Source organism: Aquarana catesbeiana, linkage group LG11 (assembly GCF_042186555.1).
Source record: "Aquarana catesbeiana isolate 2022-GZ linkage group LG11, ASM4218655v1, whole genome shotgun sequence".
NCBI classification, from domain to species: domain Eukaryota; kingdom Metazoa; phylum Chordata; class Amphibia; order Anura; family Ranidae; genus Aquarana; species Aquarana catesbeiana.
In genome coordinates this window covers 95,350,790-95,358,918 of record NC_133334.1, presented here as the reverse complement: position 1 = coordinate 95,358,918, position 8,129 = coordinate 95,350,790, and the positions used below count along the sequence as shown (strand labels likewise).

The following is an 8,129-nucleotide window of genomic DNA, read 5'->3' as shown; positions in this document are numbered from 1 at the left end:
CGTACACATTGGGCGTTACATATACAAATCTCTGCAACAGCAGTGCAGAGAAAAGTCATAACTAAACCCTGACTTTCAGCATTGTGATCCAAACTAAGCATTTGGGAGGAGTTCTCTAGACAGTCCAGCAACCAATCAGAGTTTAGCATTTATCTCCTAATGTGAATTCAAAAGTGGACACTAGAACAGAATTGGCAGCTATGACAAATCTGGAGTTCCTGGGGGAAGAAAAAAAAGAAAAAAAAAAAGAAAAAAAACACAAGATAAACTGTCAAAAAACATGTATTCCAACTAAGGGCAGAGGCGTATTATGGGATAGAAGGTTTCCCTTCAACAATCATATGAGGTCTTTACACCACAACACACCAACTCACACCCAACATCCCACTGAACATCACAACAATCACATAAACACAAAAGTGCTTAGCCTGCCAGAGGCATCAGCTGTCACCGAGCGGCATACACTGACTATAGACACATGGGCGGAATCAATTAGAAGGGTCTTTGTGCTGTAATTGAAGATGGAGATGCCAGCTCCAACACGTCACACATAGGTGTTTACATACAAAACACAAATGAGAATGGAAAGGAGAAGTGCTGTGGGACAGGTGGCTGTGTGGTGTCAGATTGGCAGTGGCGGAGTGTTGCAGTGACAACATACTGGTTTACAAAGAACGTTCTTCAAACAGCTCCTTCTGGTTCTCCAGCATGAACTTAGTGAAGGTGTTGATGGGATTAATGGCTTTTAAGGTCATGGCCACATCTTTGGCCCACATTAAGTTTGGCCCGAATACCACCGCCAGATTAGTGTTGGTCATCTTATTCTCAGAGCTCCGAGCAGATACCTCCACAAGAAATGCTGTGAGGAACCGCAGAACCTCATAGTTTTCCTCAGGCAAAGACTTCAGAACTTCACGAGTGGACTCCACTTGCTTCTCTGGATCTATACTGGAGAAGCTCACAACATAGTTGTAAAGGTGAAAGGTCAGCAGTGGCTCTGGCAGCTCTCGGAGGAATGTCTTGAGAATAACTGCTGTCAAGTGAACATCATTGTACTCCAGGAAACTAATGGGAGTTCCTGTGTTGTATTTTTGCTGAATTTCTCGCACCACTTGAGTGCTGGCCGACCTCCGAAATATCCCCTCAGTTTCGAGAGCATTCTGCCGAAGATAGCTCACTGTTTCCTGTACAATCTGGGGAATCTTCTCATTGCCTGGGTGCTTCTCCCTCAGCTGCTGCAGAGAGATACCAAACTGCTGGTTAGGCAGAGGCGGCCAAGGGGGAGCAGCCTTTTGGTTGGCGGCTGGGGGCTTCATTGTAGAGCGGATAAGCTTGTCATACTCTAGTACTGATTTTGGAATCCCCAACTGCTCCAACTTGACAATCTCATCCAATTCAGTCAGATAATTTGCATAAAATATCTTTCGTCCAAACTTGAAGCTGATAATAGGTTTAAACAGAACCAGTAAGGTCTTGATAAACATGGTGGGGTGGACAATGTACAAAGCCTTGATGTTCTTCTTGTATTTGCGGTCAAACTCTCGGTACGCATCTCTTAGCCAACCCAGACAGGGCTTGTTATCACTAGTTAGGCCATGGTGCAGGTAGATCAAAGTGTAATCACTTTCCACATACTGGTCCAATGTGTGCTTCAGATACTGTAGAAGTTTAACATGATCGAGCTGATGACACGGAGGCAGGCGGCAGGCACTGAACACGATGATCTTGCGCCCGAATTTGTCATCGCCTGCTACTTCCACAATTTGATGTCTGGCAATGTCATAATAAGGATCATCCCAGCGAAGGTGGATGATGGGATCAGGGGATGTCTTAGAGTCTGACTTGGGGAAGTCCTGAACATCATCGGAGGGCCAGTTCTGATCATCTACAGATGCCAATTTCAACTGCTCCAGGGAATGGGTGGTTTCATCTTTTTCCAAATCATCACTTAGGTCCACAAGTGCATCGGAGTTCATCATGTCTCAGCCCTTGGCGGCGGCTCTCGGCTAGCTGCTGTACGTGTATGAGCCCCAGCCTCTCCTCTCGCTTCAACTCCTCCAGTCCTCCCCTAGTCACTGTCCGTATTACATTTTTTTAGGGAGTATTTAAAGACAAAGGTATAAGGTCCACCTATCAGATCCCCCCCCTCATGGGCCATTTAAATACATTTATGGGGGGGAGATGTTTTGGACAGGTAACCCTCTCCACTTTATTGAGAGATGAATGCCTAAATATTGTGTATTACTTTGGCCAGCCCCTCCTTACTTATACTACTGGCAGCCCACTGGACAGGTAAGAAGTGTCATAATACAAAGAGATAAATACACACTGTACACATTTTAGCACATTTTTACATTCTGCTATTACCTATCAAGATAATAATAGGATACAATAACTTTGAACATTACCATTTGAAAGTATTCAGGCAGGCCCTTGCACTACATGCTTTGGGGAATTCATCCATAAATCTGACCACAAAAGAGGTGGGTATAGTGTGTATGGGTTTGGCATAGTCAGGAGATAGAGGATTGGTATCAGCTGAGTTAGCAGTTGGGGGAGGGAGGGTTCCAAATGATTTTGGGACCCAAAAAAAAAGACTCTGGCACTCTGCCAGAATTTCAAGCACAAATCACAATTTTCAACATTTTAGGGGGTATTTAGGGTAAAGCACTACTATGGAGCTGACAAAATACATTGTTAAGTGACTACACGAGGTGGATATAGGCCCAGGAGAGCATGCTGGGGAGGTTAGTGAAGGCAAATATGTATGAAGGCCAAAAAAAAATTACATAAAAATCCAGCATGCATGAGGACAAAGGGGACATTCACAGCATATTACAATCATGGTAATTAGGGAATGAGGAAAGAGATACAATATATTATCAAACATTAAATACAATAAAATGTGATGTTAAAGGATACAAATCTTACCTTCATATACTCCTTCTGCAGGACCTGGATGATGGCAGAGCAGGTCTCTGGGATAATGATCCCCAGAGCCTGGGGGGGAGATGCCTGTTGAGAATTTGAGGTCCTGCAGGCTTCTCCCCATCTCCAAGTACCGCAGGGTGGCGACTAGCCTCTGCTCCGGAGTGATGGCTTGCCTCATGCAGGTATCCTGCCTGCTGATATACACTCCAAGAGTGTTAGGGAAGAACTTAAACGAATTATCCAATATGGTATCAATAACCAACTGCTCAGCAAAAATGAAGCCGAATATTTAATCCCCACGGTCAGCAAAATTCCGGTAATCTATTACTTACCAAAAATTCACAAGAACAGTATCAATCCCCCCGGAAGACCAATAGTAAGTGGGATTGAATCATTGATGTCCAGGTTGGGAGAATACATTGATCTTCATCTGCAACCCTTAGTCAGAAAGACTCCAGCTTTCCTCATGGACACTAAGCACACGTTACAATTATTGAGGGAATGTGCAATAAACGAGGATACTGTTATGGTCACTGGTGATGTAGCAAGTCTGTAAACCAATATTGACCACAAAGGAGCCATGGATGCGGTTAGATGGGCCCTTGAGAATGATGACAATAGGACCGATGAGGGGCTATGTATATTCATTTTAAAGTGTCTGGAATTCTGTTTACAAAATAATTTTTTTGGTATGATAACAAATTTTATTTCCAAATTAAGGGTGTCGCTATGGGCGCTAAATTCGCCCCCAGTGTAGCGAACCTGTATATGATAATGAGATCCATTACACACACAGATTTATGTAGTATGAGTAGCTATACTGTACATTTACCTTCGAGCATCACTATTGTTTCATTCATATCCAGAACTAGAGTGTCCGCAGTCTACAACAAGATGGCCGCCGGCACACTATATATTCACTATGTGATATGGTTTAATATCCATTCACCTCCTAACTGCTCTAATATTTATTACACTCTTTCCTCGTGCGTCAGAGGAGTAATGAGATTCATTACACACACATATTGATGTGGTTTGACTAGCTACACGTTACCTTCGAGGATTACTATTGTTTTCATTCATATCCAGCACTAGAGTGTCCGCGGTCTACGGCAAGATTGCTGCCGGCACACAATATATATTTGACTGACACAACTACCGTCCAATCACATTCCCCCTGATGATGAAACGCAGAGGCGTCACTAGGGTGTGGCTATCGAGGCTGGAGCCCCGAATGTGCAGCCCATAGCCCCGAGTCTCAGCGGGTCACGGCTTTGAAGGTGGAGAGACGAGCGGGCAGACGAGCAGAGATGACACAATCTCTCTCCGCCTGCCTGTCACCACTCTTCCGCCCTCACTGCTCGCCACACGCAGTGCCCTGCACCCCGGCGCGCCGGAGGTGGGGGCGCCCGAGTGCCAGAATGCTCCCCTCCTTGTGTGTGTCACACACACTGGCCCGGACTGTGTCTGCTCTCCCACCCCACCAACGATGTCATCCTCAGTTGGTGAAGAGGACAGAGGCGGAGATGTCAGTGTCCAAATGTACGGAGAGGAGGGGGAGGGGACACACACACAGTCATCCAATCATCTGGCTGGCTTGTGGAATGTTTTTTCAACCCGTTGATATCCCCTTGCTGACTGAGCACTGAGGAGCAGTGGACGTCTGGAGAACCACAAGCCCCGCCCCATGTATGTTATTGGAGCAGTCATCAGCTCCTTGTATCTAATCACTGCAGGCTCCTCCAGGTCTTACAAACACTGATTGGTTTGAGGGGCGGAGCGCCGAGTCTGATCCCAATGTGCTTTACACCAGTTTCCATGCCCAGGTGACATTTGAGGCACAGGGGATTTGATTTCATGGGGAGGAGCTGTACAGGGTCTGAGTTAGTCTGGAGGGACAGAAGTTGAGTATAGGGGGTGTTAGTGTCTTGGTGAGTGTGGGTCTGTCAGTCTGGGGGGGTTGTCAGTCTTGAATGAATGGGGGTGGAGGGTCAGTCTGGGGTAGATGGGGCAGGGGGGGCAGTCTGGGATAGATGGGGCAGGGGGGTCAGTCTGGGGTGGATTGGGCACAGTCTGGTGTAGATGGGGCAGGGGGGTCAGTCTGGGGTAGATGGAGCAGGGGGGTCAGTCTGGGGTAGATGGGGCAGGGAGGTCAGTCTGGGGTAGATGGGGCGGGGGTCAGTCTGGGGTAGATGGGGTGGGGGGTCAGTCTGGGGTAGATGGGGTGGGGGGGTCAGTCTGGGGTAGATGGGGCGGGGGGGTCAGTCTAGGGTAGATGGGAGCGGGGGGTCAGTCTGGGGTAGATGTGGCGGAGGGGTCAGTCTGGGGTAGATGGGGCAGGGGGGTCAGTCTGGGGTAGATGGGGCAGGGGGGTCAGTCTGGGGTAGATGGGGCAGGGGGGTCAGTCTGTGGTAGATGGGGCGGGGGGGTCAGTCTGGTGTAGATGGGAGCGGGGGGGTCAGTCTGGGGTAGATGGGGCGGGGGGTCAGTCTGGGGTAGATGGGGCGGGGGGGTCAGTCTGGGGTAGATGGGGCGGGGGGGTCAGTCTGGGGTAGATGGGAGCGGGGGGTCAGTCTGGGGTGAATTGGGCGGGGGGGTCAGTCTGGGGTAGATGGGAACGGGGGGTCAATCTGGGGTGGATTGGGCACAGTCTGGGGTAGATGGGGCAGGGGGGTCAGTCTGGGGTAGATGGGGCGGGGGGGGTCAGTTTGGGGTAGATGGGGCAGGGGGGTCAGTCTGGGGTGGATGGGGCGGGGGGTCAGTCTGGGGTAGATGGGGCGGAGGGGTCAGTCTGGGGTAGATGGGGCGAGGGGTCAGTCTGGGGGTAGATGGGGCGAGGGGTCAGTCTGGGGGTAGATGAGGCGGGGGGGTCATTCGGGGGCAGGGGGGGCGGGGGGGTCAGTCTGGGTTAGATGGGGCTGGGGGGTCAGACTCGACATGGATGCATGGCACACCTGTGTGTCCCCTGTGCAGGTAACCACAGACCTCCATGGGCATAGACTTTAGTATGCCCCTGTGAGCAAGGCCTAAGGCTCCCGGCACACAGCTTCCTGGAAGAAAAAGTCTGACCCGTATAGTGCATGCGTTTACTCCGATGTGTAGACATCCATGTGAGTATTAATGTGTTCAATTTCTCCACCTCCCATGTGGCTCTTTTGTATGAAAATCTTATTATTCTAATTGATAATCTTGTTCACTTTTCTTGCATTTTTATTTTCAAGGGGGTAGTGCTTTGTGTGTACATGTGTGTATGAGTAGTCAGTAGTACCCATGGAAAATACTGACCAGGAATTATTTAATGTATTTTTTTACAGATCTGAATGCAATGCTAGGAGCTGGAGATCTGCACACAGAGTATTTTCATTTTAGCAAGCATGTAGTCACCCGCTTGTTAATATGATCCAGATCTGCAGCTCCTCTCGCCCGTGCCCTGCTGATACGTCGGGGGGGTGGAAAAGGACACACAGGCTGACTCCTTACGATGCTCTGCAGAAGATAGGACTTTGCAGGGGAGGCAGAGAATAAAAGGGGCCACTGTGAGTAGAGTGAAAAGGGGAGGGGGGCAGAACAGCAAGGGGCACTGTGATGGGGGGGTTGTGATTGCTAGGGGCACTGTACTGTAAAGGGGCATGTAATCATTACAGTGCAGTCCCCTTTTACAATACAGTGCAGGGGACCGGCTCCGCACTATCCGTCACTAGCCATCCCCAAAAACATCCGACCAACCCCCCCCCCTGGAAAAATTGGTTGCTCAATCTAAAATAGCGGGCCTAATTTTTGTCCCAGTCCGGGCCTGCACACAGAACACAAGCTTTGGTCTGAAATGACCGGTGGCGCTGTAACAAAGTCCCGCCTCCTAGACTGGGTCCTGTGAGATAGACAAAACACTGATCCAATGCAGTAAAATTGAATCAGTGTGATGTGTATCATAGGAACAGCGAGATGGTCTAGGAGGCGGGACTTTGTTACAATGGTTGCCCAGGTGATTCAAATCCAAGCTCCAAGATCATCACCGCTCTGTGTGATCCAGGGGCACTGGTAGACTGCAATTGATTGGCACTGGTAGGCTGCAGATGGTGGGCCCTGGCAGGCTGCAGTTGGTGGGCACTGGTAGGCTGCAGTTGGTGGGCACTGATGAGGCTGCATTTGGCAAGTGACAATCCACATGTAGTGGCAGGTGATGGTGGCAAGTTACACGCCCAAGGCTCCCACTGATTCTGCATTATGGTGAGTAGAACTACTTCATTATATATTACAATGTAATGTAATGTAGAAATAATGCGATTCAATCATCCTGACACCATAACAACCATGGTTCCATGATGATTGAAACGCCAACACCAGCCTTCCTTTGCCCGTGAAAAATTGCTTACCACCAGCGTGCCCCCCCCCCCCCCGGTTGGTGACCGGTGCTATGGGCTCTAGCCCCAGATCTTTTTTAGACCTAGCAACGCCCCTGATGACACGTATGCCCTGTGTCGAAGACGCGTAGGGGAAGGGCCAGGACGGAGTGTTAGGCAGCAGCAGCTGTCTGTGCTGGGACGGTCTCCATAACGTCACTGCTACATCTATTACCTCATTGTTTTATCCAAGATATATGCCTCTTCTGAGTGGTGCACTGACGCACCCTCAAAATGTGAGTACTCCCTTCTGAGGGAGAGTTTCTTTATCTGACCTTGTAAATAAACATTTTTTAAACGTTATCACACCAAATGGTTCCTTTATCTTTTTGCCTATGATTTGAGCCTATGCTGGAGCCTGTTTTCCTGTGATCCATACTGAGCGCTGGGTGGCTCAAAAGCGTCTCCTGACTCTGTCTAGCGACTTAGTCACATTCAATAAGGTGAGCGCTTTACCTTGGGGGGGGGGGGGTTCACCTTTTGTTTCACCATCGCATGATATGTGTCACATGGAATTGCAGCACGTTTGAAGACATCATCACTGAAGCACAGTTGTCATCACTTTCATTAAGGACTTTTGTGTTTAATATATGTCTAGTTCATGATGAACGATTAATTATATGTATTGTGTGACACTCTGCACTTTTTGGCTGGCACATGTCACTTTTCAGCATTTGTTTGCATATACAAATCATTTATGAAGTAACATTATTTACCTTATTACTTTATATGTTTATTGCACCTTTAGCACCTGTTTAGCACCTGTTTTGCACTTAATTTTCTTCAGGTAGATTTAGG

General features: G+C 48.6%; 1 pseudogene; it reads right to left on the bottom strand.

Moving 5' to 3' along the window:
* Positions 1–233: 233 nt before the first annotated feature.
* On the bottom strand, positions 234–2,079 carry LOC141112205 (rho GTPase-activating protein 1 pseudogene; annotated as a pseudogene).
* Positions 2,080–8,129: the final 6,050 nt, after the last annotated feature.